The sequence below is a fragment of the Triticum urartu genome, chromosome 3A (genome assembly GCF_056163025.1).
Source record: "Triticum urartu cultivar PI428250 chromosome 3A, HENAU_Tu73, whole genome shotgun sequence".
NCBI lineage: Eukaryota > Viridiplantae > Streptophyta > Magnoliopsida > Poales > Poaceae > Triticum > Triticum urartu.
This window is the reverse complement of record NC_141875.1, coordinates 684358850-684374638: the sequence shown is the minus strand read 5'-3', so window position 1 is coordinate 684374638 and position 15789 is coordinate 684358850. Positions and strand designations below refer to the sequence as shown.

General features: G+C 45.7%; 1 pseudogene; it reads left to right on the top strand.

The window, feature by feature from the left end:
- Positions 1-1952: 1952 nt before the first annotated feature.
- Positions 1953-3086, top strand: LOC147981580 (uncharacterized; annotated as a pseudogene).
- Positions 3087-15789: the final 12703 nt, after the last annotated feature.

Sequence of the window (15789 nt, the reverse complement as noted above, 5' to 3'; positions counted from 1 at the left end):
TATTTTTTAAGCTAAACTTTATTGCTAAGTATGTTACTATATGATGTTCTTCAACAGGGATTTCCGATGAATGTTGTGCCTCATTGGATCGAGACTAAAGGTCGCATGAGAATTGTTAGCTTACGGCCAAGATTTCCTACAATGCACTTTAGTGCATTCAGGATTTCTAATAGCGAGGAATGCTTAATAGTGAAATACTGGAGCAAAATTGTGAATGATCGCAAAGAAGTACTAGGGGGCAGAAATCAGAAGCGCAGCCCACGATTATGAGACAGGTTCATTTGCATGCTCCAACTTGATGAAGCAGGAGTGCTACACATGTTTTATGTTATTTTAGCTGAGAGAGAGCGGCAGGAGTGATTAGCTAGCTAGAAATGAGTTATGATTATTAAATAGCTAGTGTTGGTGGTAATGACTATGATGATTATTATTAGCTAGTGTTGGTGGTGATTAGATAGCTACCGCGGCTAGTATTGGTGGTGATTAGATAGGTACCGCAGCTAGTGTTGGTGGTGATTAGCTAGCTAGAATGAGTTTGAAGATGATGATATGTGCTACACTATGACTATGATGATTAAATAGCTACTGTTGATGGTAATGGCTATGATGATGATTAAATAGCTTGTGTTGGCGGATTATATTCAAGTGGAGGTAACATGTGGTGCACATCGAAAGTACTACTAGTCCAAACAAGATCAAGTTTGGATTAGTAGTATACTTTTGACATGCACCACATGTTGCCTCCACTTGAACCTAATCCACCTTCATTTGACACACTGTTATGGACATATTGATATAACAACCTCATAATTGGTATTTTACCAAAATTTGTATAACGGCGTATAAATACATTAAAATTTTAAAAAAATATAAGAAAAAGAATACTAGTAGCGATGGAGAGTAAACACGCTACAACTAGCTATATTAGCAGTAGCGCTGGAGTGAACAAACGCTGCTGCTATATTTCTTAGCAGCAACGCACATAGCACGCGCTACTGCTAAGGAATAGCTATAGCGCCTTATCAGTAGCGTGTCCTCCCGCGCTACTGATAGGCGAAATACCCGCGCTACTGCTAAGTTGGGCCCATCAAGCAGACTTAGCGGTGGCCTCGTGTCCCAGCGCTACTGTTATGTCCCTAGTAGTAGCGCTGGTTCCAGCCAACCGCTACTAGTACGTGTAACCCCTGCCGGTGGCCATGGGACCACTTAGCAGTAGCGCTTCCAGGGGGCCCAACGCTATTGTTACTTTGATACCTGTAGCGCTTGTTGTCAACCAGCACTACTACTAAATTTCTATCAATAAGCTTTCTCCTAGTAGTGTCCTGCGGTGTTGTTGCTCGTGGCGCATGTTATAATATGAGAGATTTTAACCATCAGCTTGGTGCCCTCCTCCCGGCTTATATAGAGTTGCCTAGAATGGGTGTCATAATGGCTTGGCGTTAATGATATTGATGGCCATATGCATGATGATTATTTGTGGCTATTACTACTAGTAACTGATGTATTTAACTATATTACAGAACATTTGGGCTACAACGGTATTAAATGATGTGTGGAGTCACGTTATCCTATGACACAGCCAATTGTAGGTCTTCTAACTGTTCATGTTTTATGATCTTCATAATCACGTTGAAGATCACACGATGTTCTCTCTCCTAGGGCTCCTGCGACCCACGGGCGATAGGCGGTTCCTAGGGTTAGATCGCTGTTTGGGCCTGTGATTTTCGAATCCCAGATCCGTTTCCTCCCCCCCCCCCCCCCGTCCGCCTTTTCCTCTGCTGCATCTAGACGTTGGCGATTCCAATCCTCTGCCGCTTCGTCTGACTGCGATTGAGGCGCAACCAGTAATTCTGGAAGATGAAGATGAGGTCGATCTGGTGGCTCCGGATTGTGCCCTGATGGGGAAGGTGTTGTCCCCCAATCTTCTTCATATCCAGACGATCTCATCGGTGATGCGGTTGGCATGGGGAAACCCTAGAGGTTTGCTGTTCCACCCCTTGGGGGACAATGTCTTTGTGGCTGAATTTGGTTCCGAGGCCGATCGTGCCAGGGTGATTAAAGGCTTGCCATGGATGGTGGGCAAGCATGCAGTTTTGCTAAAGGTTTTTTTATCTGAATACTCTCCCGTCTCAAGTTCATTTTGACCGCTTGGTGCTTAGGGGCTCGTATTATGCATGTTCCTCCGAGGCTTATGAAGGCCAAACTGGGAATGGAATTTGCCAAGCCGATTGGGAGGATTCTCAAGGTGGATTCGGATGCGGATGGTTGCTGCTGGGGGAGTTTCATGAGAGTGAGAGCTGAAATTGCTGTCCAGGAACCGGTGTTGCATTATGTTACGGTGACCTCTCACAAGTTGAAAAGGACGGAGACGTTCTCAGTCATGTACGAGCGACTGCCTTTTTACTGCTACTCTTGTGCCCTCCTTGGTCACTCCTCGGTTCTGTGCCCAAACCCAGCGACTAGGGACGAGCATGGTGACCTACCATATGCGGCAAGAAAACTTTGTGTTGCTGATGATCAGTTGAAGAGATCTGGCGGCACTAGGTCCAGCTCGGCCTCTTCCTTGGCTACCGATGCTGGCTCGTCTGGGACTGTTTGGTCGGGTGACTCTGGTCGTGGCAGGGCGGCTGCTCAAGGCGGTCAGGGTGCCTCTGAAGGCGAGGTTTCCTCTCCCAACAGACGCGGTGGCTCTACCCGTGGGCGGGGGAGGTCCAGCCGCGGCAGGAGAAGAGGTCGCACCGGTGATCCTGGGCGTGAGCTTTTTTCCTTCAGTTCTGAAAAGCAAGTCCAACTCAGCGGGACAGAAAAGGAAGCCTGCCAAAGCTCCTACCTCCTCTCCACCCCAAGGCTAGGAGGATGATAATATATTAGCCCTTGTTGTTGTGATAGGAGAGCCTATGGGTACTACAGATGATAATCAGAACTCTGAGGTGGATTCCAACAAGAAGCAACGTGTTTCAAACAACCGATCGACGGATCCGGCGGCGGCTGCGGTGCAGCCCCACCAGACGCAACGAGTATCTTATGTTGGAACTGTTGAGGTTTGGGGTCGAACTCGACAGCTGGTGAGCTTCGCTGGCTTGTGAAGCTACACCGACCCTCCCTCCTCTTTTTGTCTGAAACGAAGATGAGGGACACCCGTGTGAAGAACTTTATGTGGTCTCTAGGTTTTTCTGGTTGCTATGCTGTTAATGTTGTGGGACTCAGCGGCGTCCTTGCTTTGTTTTGGAAGGCACCGGCTGATGTTACTGTGAAGGCTGCCAATAAGCGTTTCATTGATGTTCATGTGAAGATTGATGAGGGGGTGACTTGGCGTGCCACCTTTGTGTATGGGGAGCCAAGAAGAGAGGATAGACATCTGTTTTGGGAGCTCCTTCAACGTTTACATCGGTTGTGGAATGGGTCGTGGCTTTGTTGTGGAGACTTCAACGAGGTCTTGGCTCAGGACGGACATTGTGGCCCCCGAGATCGTTCTGAATCTCAAATCACGGCTTTCCGGGATTGCTTGATGGACTGTTGCTTGAATGATCCGGGGTTCTCTGGGCCGAAGTTTACGTGGAGCAATAAACAAGAGCCTGATTGTCATGTAAAGTGTCGCCTGGATAGAGCTGTGGCGAATGGAGCTTTTTCAAACCTGTTTGATGGAGCTGGGGTGGAGAATCTTATTGCAACGTCTTCGGATCATTACCCCGTGCTGGTCCAGCTTGGTGGCAAGACCCAACAGCCTCGTCCGCCTCCGGTCCAGCAGGGTTTCCGCTTTGAAGAAATGTGGCTTCGGGCTGAGGACTACAGAGAAACTCTTGAGCGAGCATGGGATGAGGGGAGGGATGGTTGTCCTTCTCTCCGGTCAACTTGTGCCAATCTCAAACATGTGGCTAGCCATCTACGCTCTTAGAGCAAGGAGGCCTTCGGTTTTATTCGGAAGCGGATTGGTCGTCTGGAGCGCCGTATTGCTACCATTCAGGCTTCACCGTCCTCTCCTTCACTGGTGGAGGAGGAACGCTCGATTGAGGGACAACTCTGTGAGCTTTTTGAGAGGGAAGAGATTATGGAGCGGCAGCGTTCCCGCATTGATTGGTTGAAGGCGGGGGACCGCAACACGGACTTCTTCCATGCTAGAGCTTCGGCGCGCAGACGTACAAATCGGATCCACTCTCTTATGCGCGAAGATGGTACTAGCTGCGACTCTCAGGCCGGAATCAAAGGTATGGTTCAGGGGTACAATGACAAATTATTTTCCTTTGAACCATGCAGCGCAGCCGATCGTGTTTTTGATGCAATTCCTCACAAGATCACACCGGAGATGAATGAGGATCTTTGCAGGCCATACACTAATGAGGAAATCAAAGCTGCTCTGTTCCAGATGGGCCCTACTAAAGCTCCCGGACCTGATGGATTTACAGCCCTCTTCTATCAAACGCATTGGAACTTTCTAGAAGAGGATATTTGTCAGGCTATCCGAGGTTTCCTTGAAGGCCGGCCAATTCCTGAGAGTTTCTGGGACTCGGTGATTGTTCTTATTCCCAAGACAACAAGACCGAAGCACCTAAAGAACTTCCGGCCAATTAGTCTTTGCAACGTGCTCTACAAAATTGCTTCCAAAGTACTTGCCAATCGTCTGAAAGTGTTACTGCCTGTTGTGATCTCTGAAAGTCAGAGTGCCTTTGTTCCTGGGAGATTGATCACTGACAATACTTTGATTGCTTATGAGTGTCTTCACACTATTCGGAAGCAGCGGGTAAGGCAGCCCTTCTTTGCCCTCAAGATAGACATGATGAAAGCATATGACCGTGTTGAATGGAGCTACTTGCATGGCTGTCTCTCTAAGTTGGGATTTGCTTCTGCATGGATCGATACCGTCATCAGATGTGTCACCAATGTCCGCTATGCAGTCAGGGTTAATGGTGAGCTGACTGATCCTGTGGTACCTTCACGGGGTATCCGGCAAGGGGATCCAATAAGCCCCTACCTCTTCCTCTTGTGCACCGAGGGTTTGTCTAGTCTGCTGTTCCAGAAGGAGTGTTGTGGCGAGCTACATGGGATAAAGAAACGGCCGACAAGGCCCTCCTATCTCACACCTCCTATTTGCAGACGATAGCATCTTCTTTGCTAAGAGTGATCAGCGTAGTGTGGACTCTTTGGAATCAATGCTGCACATGTACTGTGAAGGGTCGGGTCAAGCAATTAACAAAGAGAAGTCATCTATTTTCTTTGGTCAGAACTGCCCGGACAGCATTAAGACTAGAGTGAAGAATGGCTTGGTTATCCAAAATGAGACCTTTCATGATTCATATCTTGGTATGCCAACTGAGGTTGGTAACTCTCCAACAAGCACTTTTAAGTTTTTGACTGACAGAGCATGGCAAAATCTCTTTGGCTGGTCTGACAGGTCGCTATCAAGAGCTGGTAATGAAACCTTGCTGAAATCAATCACTCAGGCCATCCCAACATTTGTTGCGAGCTGTTTCCATCTTCCTGTTGCTACTTGTCAGAAGTTTAGGCAGATTGTGTCTGATCAATGGTGGGGAAGGGAAGATGGAAAGAAAAAGATGCATTGGAGATCTTGGGCATGGCTGTCGACTCCCAAATCCTTAGGTGGCATGGGTTTTCGTGACATGACCCTTTTCAACCAAGCTCTCCTGGGCAAACAGGGATGGAGGTTGCTGACCGAGCCCAACTCACTTTGTGCCCGCGTATTGAAGGGTCGATACTTCCCCAACGGTGACTTCTGGCATGCCTCGGTTCCAAGAACTGCTTCTGCTACTTGGAGGGGCATCATCCACGGCCGCGATCTATTGACGCGTGGGGTTCAGTGGGGGATTGGTGATGGCCGTCACACACATATCCTATCGGATCATTGGATTCCGTCCACCCCACCTGCTTTGGTTCAGCCTCTCTCGCCAATCCCATCGATCGCGTCTGTGCACTGCCTTATTGATGAAGAAAGGGGGACGTGGGATGAGGACTCGGTGCATGCTTTCTTTCCTGAAAGGCTAGCAGAAGATATTCTTCTCGTTCCTGTTAACAGGAATGGCGGTGCTGATTTTGCCCGTTGGCCTTTCACAAGATTTGGAGAGTACACTGTCAAGTCAGCGTATAAGTTGGCGAGAACTGACCTTTTTATCTTGAGCAGGAGTAACAGTGGGATGGGTCTGAACTCTCGTATGGCTGAAGATGAGAAGTTTTGGAAGGCTCTATGGCGGGTCAAAGCCCCCAATAAAATGAAGATTGCTCTTTGGCGCCTTGCGCACGATTGCCTGCCGTCTGGTGATCAGCTCCGGAGGCGACAGATTTCAGCGAGACCTGACTGCTTCTTCTGCGGTCGGCTGGAAAGTATCGAGCATGCGTTGCTGTTTTGCCCACATGCTAGGGCTGTTTGGGACGGAGTCAAGGAGTTCTTCGACGTTCATCTTCGCAGGTCTTCCTTCTCTTCTCCAAAGCAATGGCTGTTTGAGTTCCTGTCTTCTTGCTCTGACCAGGAGGCGACTGTTCTAATGGTTGCCATTTGGCACATATGGGAGGCTCGCAATGCGGCAAGGAATGAGCCTACTGCTCCTTCTCCTGGGAGTACGGCTGCTAGAACCAAAGCTTACATTGAACTCATTTTTCAGCATATATTCAATCATGTACCTGCTACTAGGCGTGAGACCTCTTCTTCTGTCCGTCTTTGGTCTCCGCCGCTGCAAGGTACGGTGGTTGCGTTCTCTGACGCCGCTGTTTGTGAGGAGCTGGGCACCTCCAGTGTGGGTGTGGTGATTCTCAACCATTAGGGGAATTGTGTGGCTGCGTGCTCTGAACCTTTAAGGGGCGTGCGATCACCGGAGTTGGCTGAAGCAATGGCTCTTCGGCGTGCTGTCAGTTTAGTCCGGGAGGAGGGCTTTACTGATGTTATGTTCAAGACTGATTGCCTCTCGGTGGTGCAGCGTTTACAATCTTCGTCCATGGATCGCTCGGTGGTGGGCACTGTTCTTAAGGATGTCAAATCTTTGGCTAATGGCCTCTCTTCTGTGGCCTTTCATCATGTTCGTCGGCATTGTAATGTGGTGGCTCATGTATTAGCTAGATCAAGCTTGGGCTCTTCTAGCCTTTCTATTTCTCGTTTTGCTCCGGACTGCATCCGGGAGACCCTTTGTAAGTTTGTTGCTTGATCAATAAAGGCCGACGTTCTATAAAAAAAACTGTTCATGTTTTCCAGGTAACCGACTACCGAGTCATGCCCGTCAGGAGGTCCTATGATCCGACTGCAGGCACTTGGTCCTCTCGTGAGCACCCCCACCGATATCTATTTCCTCCGGTTGTGGCTCCAATGCGGCTCATGTATAGCCCATTGGCCCATTTGTTTGCAGGACCGTGTTTTTGATTGGCCTAGGCCTTGGGCCGGGCTTTTATGCGTGTTTGTGCCTAGATTATATTATAATATTCCAAGTGGTGGTCTGAGACGCATGGGCATGATTTGATCAAGTTTCCAAATCAACATCCTTCACGTGGAATGGTGTTCGATTGACATTCCACGTGAAGGATTTTTACTTGGAAAGTTTGCGCAACCAGACATTCCGCTTTTCATCAGAAAAACCCGACTCATTTCACAGGGATGTCCTGGGCGCTCCTTTCTCTTCACGGAGCAAATCTATGACGAGTGTCGCTTTACTCTTTTCATTGAATGTTTTGCACTCAGATTATCATCATTCTCAAAGAACAAATGTCTTGACTTGGGACTAAGCCTGACAATCGAATTGATGTGAGCTCTTTGAGCCGACTCAATATTCGTCCGAATGCAATGTGAATCACCAAAAAGTCATCATTACAAATCTTCCTGAGTTGGCATGTCATAATCTTTTGTATGTTGTTAGACCTCCCACTGACTCATTTCTAAGAGTGGACTCCTCAGCTTATGTGATCCGACTGACTGAGAATCTTGCTGATATACCACAAGATTCCCGCATGCATGATTGACGGTTTGGGTTCCTTTGTTGATATTGTGTCGCTCGGGCTTCTCATGACGGTATGCAGCCTTCCCCTATATAAATAGCGGGGGTATGAGAGACAGAGGGGTTGCACGTTCACATGATGGCTCAGCAAAAAATCACCGGATCCAATTTTACAGGAGTAGCGATTCCCTAGAGGTGTTGGCCGTTGCATGCCCTCTTTATTCTCTTTAACTATCGTAACCCGTGGCACGACAAGTGCAGTACATGTGGGCTGGAGCATGTGGCACCTTGCCCACAAGAAGCCAGCGCGACATAACAAGCCGGAGAAGGTGCTTCACGAATCAATCGATGGCCTGGCCGATGATCTCTCCGAGAGTGAGAAGTGGGCACCACCGGCGTCATAAACTTTTTATCCTTCCTTTCATACATTTATGAAAAAAACAAAAATCCAGCATATAATTAAATTTGATGAGGCATAAACAGCTTGTGTTGGAACACCCTCCTATTTTTTTCATTCCATAGATATCTTTGGGGTTGATCAAGTGCATCTTGCACCACCAACCTTTTACTGAATTGGAAGAAAGGGCCACGTCCATCAGCTGATGGTGGATGGAGCCAGCCGCTGTCCAGACCTCTTTAGAATAGGGGCAGATCACAAAAGGCGCAGGTCGGGTTGCAAGGCCATCCTCTGGTGGATAATCTGTCTGCCGTCCAGTTTCGGTTCTGCATTAGCAATCATAGATAGAATTTTATCTTGTTCTCGGCTTTCACCTTCCAAGTTTTCTCCAGAAGTGATTGTTTGATTCGCCCTATGAATTGGGCATCATAAGCATCATGGGCCGTGTATATTCCTATGGAGTTAAAAAGCCAGACAATGCTATGTCTGTCCTGAGACAGCTGCACTTCTTGGATCAGCTCCCACAAGTTGACAAATTGCAGAACTTGCTCTTCGTTGCCCATCCTTTGAAGCCCCTTCATCCACTAGCTTTGCAACCTCTGGAGCCACTTCAATGGGTGCGACCCCATGCAGCCACTTGTCCTTCCAGAAGTTCACCTTTTGTCCATTCCCCAATGTGATCTTGGTGCAGGCGGAGAAAAGGTCTCTGTCAGTTGCGTCGCAAGGAATTTGGGAACCTTTCCAAGGTCTGTCAGTGTCATCCCATTCGAACCAACACCATCTGAGTCTCAATGCTCTGCTATAATAGGTTAACTCTTTGATTCCGAGGCCACCGAGACTTTTGGGGGAGCAACATTGTTTCCAATTTACCAAGCATTTACTTCCGCTTGCCTCCTCATCCCCAGCCCAAACAAAGTTTCTTCTACATTTGTCAAGCTTTTTGATAGCCCATTTATCCATTGCAGAACATGTGAGGAAGAAAGTTGTGATTGCCGTAAGGACCGAGTTGATTAGAGTTAAGCGACCAGTCTTGTTCAGAAGCTTTCCGTTCCACGGTTTTACTCTCCTAGCAGCCTTGTCTATGAGAGGTTGCAATTCAGCACGTGTTGGCTTTCTCCTGTGCAAAGGAAGGCTCAGGTATTTGCAAGGAAACGAGTCCTCTTTTCCTCCAAAATCTTGCAGAACTTCACCATGTTCCTCCACATTCCATCGAATCTTGTACGCCGTGCACTTTCCCAGGTTGATCATCAAAACGGAAATCTCTCCAAATCTGATTAGAATTTTTTGAATTGCTGCAATTTCATCTCTGATGGGATTAAGAAACAGAGCAGCATCATCTGTGTACAGGCTGGTTCTCAGGGATGCTGGCTGCTGGCTTATAGGGGTGAGCAAACCTTCAGCCGTTGCCAAGGCTATCAGCTTTTGCAGCGGCTCCATTGCAAGGCTATCAGCTTATTCAGGGAGGCTTTCAGAGAGTAATCCGTAGTTGCTGCCACTTCTTTTTCTTCTGTCTCTCATTGTTAGTGTACTAGTTTCTTTCCTTCTGCTCCCCATGTAAGCTCTAAAGTGTACAGTTTTTTCCCTCTCCTTTAATGCAATGACAAAGCTCCTGTCGGTTCGGGTCAAAAAAAAAATTCCACAAGTTGTAGCACTTAATGTCGCAAAGCAATGCTAGCAGTTTGACTGTTTTTTCCTTGCCCACGGTCGTATATAGAAACAAATCTATGATCGTAGGCTCGTAGCCTTGTCAAACGGCACATGCAAGAAACTGCACATACTCCCTCCGTTTCTTTTTAGTCTGCATATAAGATTTGGTCAAAATCAAACTTTATAAAGTTTGACCAACTTTGTAGAAAAAATATCAACATCTACAATAATAAAGCTATATGGTATGAAAATTAATTTCATCAGGCATCTAACAATATTGATTTCATATTGTGAATCTTGATATATTTTTCTGTAAACTTAGTCAAAGTTAACTGAGTTTGACTTTGACCAAATGCTATATGCAGACTAAAAAGAAACGGAGGAAGTACGTCTAGATCACCAGCTTGCTTTGTTTAGCGAGATTGGAAGAAAGCTAGCACAGCTTCGCATGGCCACGAAGAGCATGTGTCATGTCTTGGTTAATACCTATGGAAGCGTGAAAGTTTGCATGGAGCGGTGTCAGTGGGACAGCCAAATCAGTTCTCCCCTGATGATGAGCTTTATGTCACAGCAGTGACAAGGCTATGCTATCGAGCAAAGCCAGATCTGTTAGCAGGCCCAGTCGATTATCTTGATGCAGCGAGGCTACTGCTATTCTAGCTTGACATCCAAACACAATCACGCTCCAAGAGACTACAAGAAGTTACAGTCATAGATATCCTATATATATGTTTTCACATGCCTCTCACTCCCATGATGCAGCTTACCCATTATGACGTTTTTAGTGTCTTTCTTTTCCATGTCTCCACTCCTTTCATGTTACTTTTGTGGGTTCAGCTCTGGTCCATAGAACTAATGGGGAGGGACAATGTTTGTCCTTTATATAAGGGCCTCCATATAAAGGACAGTCATGCTTACAGTTACACATGGAAGAAAAGGCTGACAACTCATTAGATATCCAAGGACGCCAAATCAATATAAGAGATTACATTTTCTAGTACAACAATGATCGCAATGCCCAACACCCATCTGCTTTCTAATCAAATATTCAAAGATGTTTATGTAGAAAAAACAGATTACTTTGATGACATGGGTTGAATAAATGAGCAAACAAATTACTTAGCCAGTCCTTGATTAATTATGCATGAATAGGGGCTTGTACATGTCCACAAAGACACCTTTTTCTTGGGATAAACCTAAAAACAGAGATTCGCAAAAAAAAACCCTAAAAACAGAGGTAAATGCTCTTGCTAGATCAATGGATCGTTCTTTAGTGGTCCATGAACTACGCCGGCTTAACCCATATATGATCACATACAATGCCGGATATATGCTCGAGACGGAACTTGATTAATTATGCATGAATAGGGGCTTGTACATGTCCACAAAGACACCTTTTTCAAATTTAATGAGCTTTTAAATTTTTTGATAAACTTTTCATTTTAATGAATTTTTGTAATTTACATGTAATTAACAATTGCCCGTTTAATCTCTACTATGTTGTGTTCAAGTCAGGAACTAAGCAGTCGTTCAATCATTTCTCTAGCTTCACTTGTACTACCATTCAAAATATAGATCTTCAGCTTCTGCAATATGCAGCAGGTATTGACTGAAGCACAACGATTGTGATAAACTGTTAACTAAGTTCTTTCTTTTTTTTTCAAAAGGAGGGACTATCGGGCCTCTGCATCAGAACGATGCATACGGCCAACTTTATTAAAAAGCAAAGAGGTTCAACAAAGGTCTTAAAGTCCTAAAAAAAGCAAAGAGAGAGCTCACAAAGAGCCTACAATAAGGTAACCATAGCGCCACAACCGGCCGGCATAAACAAGATAAGGAAACTAATTGCCTATCCTATTACATGGCCGCCATCCAAACCGGTTGAATATATCCCATGCTACCATCTTTCACCAGATAGATTCAGTAACCGAACGCTCCCTGGCCTCCGTCGGAGTGAGTAGCGACCACATACGGATCAAAGCAGTGGTTCGGAAGATAACCTGCAAAAAATGAAAATTTGTTGTTCTGTTAAAAACCAAGTCATTTCTGCAATTCCAGACTACCCACAATAAGGCACATACTCCTACACGAATGTGTCTTGCTGTTTCAGCCTCTATCCCGTTAAGCCACGTTCTAAATAACGTGCTGACAGAATTCGGAGGAGTAATATTAAAGGTTATGTGCACCGTCCGCCAGAATACTTTTGCCATTGGGCAGTCAAGAAAAAAGTGTTTGATGGTTTCATTCCGATCACAAAAACTACACCTAGTAGGTCATGTCCAGTTATGCTTTGCCAAATTGTCCTTGGTTAAGATTACTTGTTTATGAACAAACCACATAAACACTTTAATTTTCAAAGGAACTTTGACTTTTCACACATGTTTGGAACTAGGAATGGAGCTGGCGTTGATAACATCGAGATACATCGATTTAACTGTAAACTCCCCAGTCCTAGTAAGCTTCGAGCGCAACTGACCGGGCTGTTGAGACAACTAGACCTCCATCAGTCTACGCACTAAATAGAGCTAGGCTTCCCAACGATTACCATCTAGCGTTCTCCTGAATTGAATATTAAGGGGGATGGACTGAAATAGTGTAGCAATGTACGCATCTCGTCATTGAACAATACTATAAAGAGACGGGTATTGAAGTGCGTGGGGTGTCTCTCCTGGCCAAGTATCCTCCCAGAAACGTGTGTTGGTCCCATTTCCGATTATAAACTTTGTCCTATTGAAAAAGGCTGCTTTGACACTCATCAGCCCTTTCCAAAAAGGCGAATCCATCGGCCTTGCTGTCACCTGGGACAAGGTTTTGGAATGAAGATACTTACTACGGAGAATCTGCGCCCATGTGGCCTATGTCTCTACAGATAACTTAGCCAGCCACTTGCTGAGAAGACATCTGTTTTTAACTTCAAGATTTTCAATGCCAAGACCCCCTTGGTCTTTCGGTCGACAAATAATGTCCCATTTGGCGAGTCTGTATTTTCTTTTTAGTTCATCACACTGCCAGAAGAACCGGGATCTATAGAAGTCCAGCCTTTTCCTAACTCCAACTGGAACCTCAAAGAAAGACAAGAGAAACATAGGCATACTCGTGAGGACCAAATTAATAAGAATTAAACGGCCTCTGTATAACATGAGCTTGCCCTTCCAGCAACTCAGTTTCTTCTCAAATCGATCCTCAATGCACTACCATTCTCTGTTAGTTAGCTCACGATCGTGGATTGGTATACCTAGATATGTAAAAGATAAAACCGCAAATTCGCACCCAAACAATTGCCTATAAGCCTCTTGTTGCTCATTGGTTGTTCCAAAGCAGAACAATTCGCTTTTATGAAAGTTAATTTAACCCGGTCAATTGTTCGAATAAGCATAACACCAGCTTCATATTTCTCGCTTTTGTCAAGTAATGGTCCATAAAGATGATCGTATCATCGGTGTACTGTAGGATGGACACACTTCCATCTACTAGATGAGGCACCAAGCAACCCATCTGACCAGCGTCCTTAGCCCTTCCTATTAGAATTGCCAACATATCAACTACAATGTTGAACAAAATAGGAGACATCGGATCCCCTTGTCTCAGGCCCTTATGTGTCTGGAAATAATGACCTATGTCGTCATTCACTTTAATTCCAAGACTCCCCTTTTGCGTGAAGGACTCTAGCTCTCGTCGCCAGGCTTCATCAAAACCTTTCATCTGCAAGGCCTGTTGAAGGAAAGACCATTTTACTTTATCGTACGCTTTCTCGAAATCCACCTTAAAAACAACTCCATCTAGTTTTTTCGTGTGAATTTCATGGAGGGTTTCATGAAGGACCACAACCCCTTCAAGGATGTTTTTGTCCGGCATGAAAGCAACTTGGAGTGCTGCACCACAGAATGCGCAATCTGTGTGAGCCTATTAGTCCCAACCTTGGTGAAAATTTTGAAACTAACGTTAAGAAGACAGATCGGCCTGAACTACTCTATTCTCACAGCCTCTGTTTTCTTAGGAAGCAGAGTTATCGTTCCAAAATTCAGGTGAAATAACTGAAGCTGTCCAGAGAGTAAATCATGGAACATCGGTAACAAATCCCCATTAATAATATGCCAGCACTTTTTATAGAACTCCGCCTGAAATCCATCCGGTCCTCGAGCCTTATTATTTTTCATCTGTGAAATGGCTTCAAACACCTCTTTCTCCGAAAAAGGAGCAGTCATGATCTCATTCTCATCTGCAGCCAGTTGAGGAACATCCTCAATCCTAGACTCATCAAGGGATACACAATTATCCTCCGGAGGCCCAAACAGCTGCTTGTAGTATTCGGTTATGTATAATTTTAGGTTTTCCTGTCCTAAAATCGTTCCTTCGTCTTGTTCAAGCTGAAAGATCCTTTTTATGCTTGCCATTAGCGATCATGTGAAAGAATTGAGTGTTTTCGTCCCCCTGGACAACTTTGCGAACCTCAGCCCGCAGCGCCCACTTCAATTCCTCTTCACGGAGAAGCTCTTTCAATCGCATCTCTGCCTCAAGTTTAGAATTAAGCTCCGTGGTCGGAAGGATTGTGGACTCGGCTTTTAAATCTAGGGACTGAATAAGTGTAAGGAGCCTTTCCTTTTCAACCTTATAAATCCCACTAAGATGCTTAGCCCACCCAAGCAAAAAACTCCTCAAGTGCCTTATCTTATTCTGCCAGCGCTCAACCGAAGTCCTACCTCCTGCATCCTTAGCCCATTCCCTGGCTACCAGATCGAAGAAGCCTTCTCTTTCAAACCACACCAGTTCAAAGGAAAACGAGTTTTTGTTCCCCGCGTGGGTTGCCTCACCGGAATCGACCAGTAAAGGTGTGTGGTCAGAAATTCCGCGCGAAAGCGCCTGGACCGTTGCCAAGGGAAATTTCTGTTCCCAGTCGACGCTCATAAGGACTCGATCCAACTTCTCAAACGTCGGGTTTGGCAAGGTATTAGCCTAGGTAAATTTTCTACCCGAAAGCTCTATCTCTCTCAGATTCAAGCTTTCAATAATGGTATTAAACATAAACGACCACCGACCATCGAAGTTATCATTGTTCTTTTCCTCTCTCCTTCTAATTATGTTGAAATCACCACCAACCAAGATCGGAAGCTGCTCAGAACCGCAAATTCGAACTAGATCTGCCAAAAACTCTTGTTTGAGTTCGGGCTGTGCGGCACCATATACTGCCACCAGTGCCCAATTAAACCCATCGGCCTTTGATCTAACCCGAAATTTAACTGCGAAATCTCCCATCACTACGCTTCGCACTTCTAGCGATTCGCATCTAACTCCAAGTAAGATCCCACCCGATCTTCCTCTCGGAGGAGAGCAGTGCCTATCAAAATCAACACCACCTGATAAAGTCCTAAGAAACTGTGGAGAAAAATTATCTCTACCAGTTTCCGATAGTGCAATAAAATCTAACTTCAACTCAATGGAAGCATCTACAAGGAACCTTCTTTTAGCCAAGTCTTTTAGACCTCTGCTATTCCAAAAGATGCCTCTCATATTTCGTCATGAATTTTTTTAGTAGTACGGATCCTAGCACTCCTGCACACCGCCGAAGTAGGGTAAATCCTCCGCTTCCACTTGCATTTAGGTTTGTGTTGATCCTCCACCCGGTCCTCACAACCGGGCTCCATGGATCTAACTACTTCAGCCTCGAAAGTATCATCATCTTCCTCCGACTCAGGAATGGAAGATGGTGCAAGATCCGCACAAAAATTATCAAGCACCCTAACTCCCAATGCATCGATACCGGAATCATTCATGGGCTTGACCGCTGCTAAGTTTCGAATCATTTCTAAAACGCGTTCT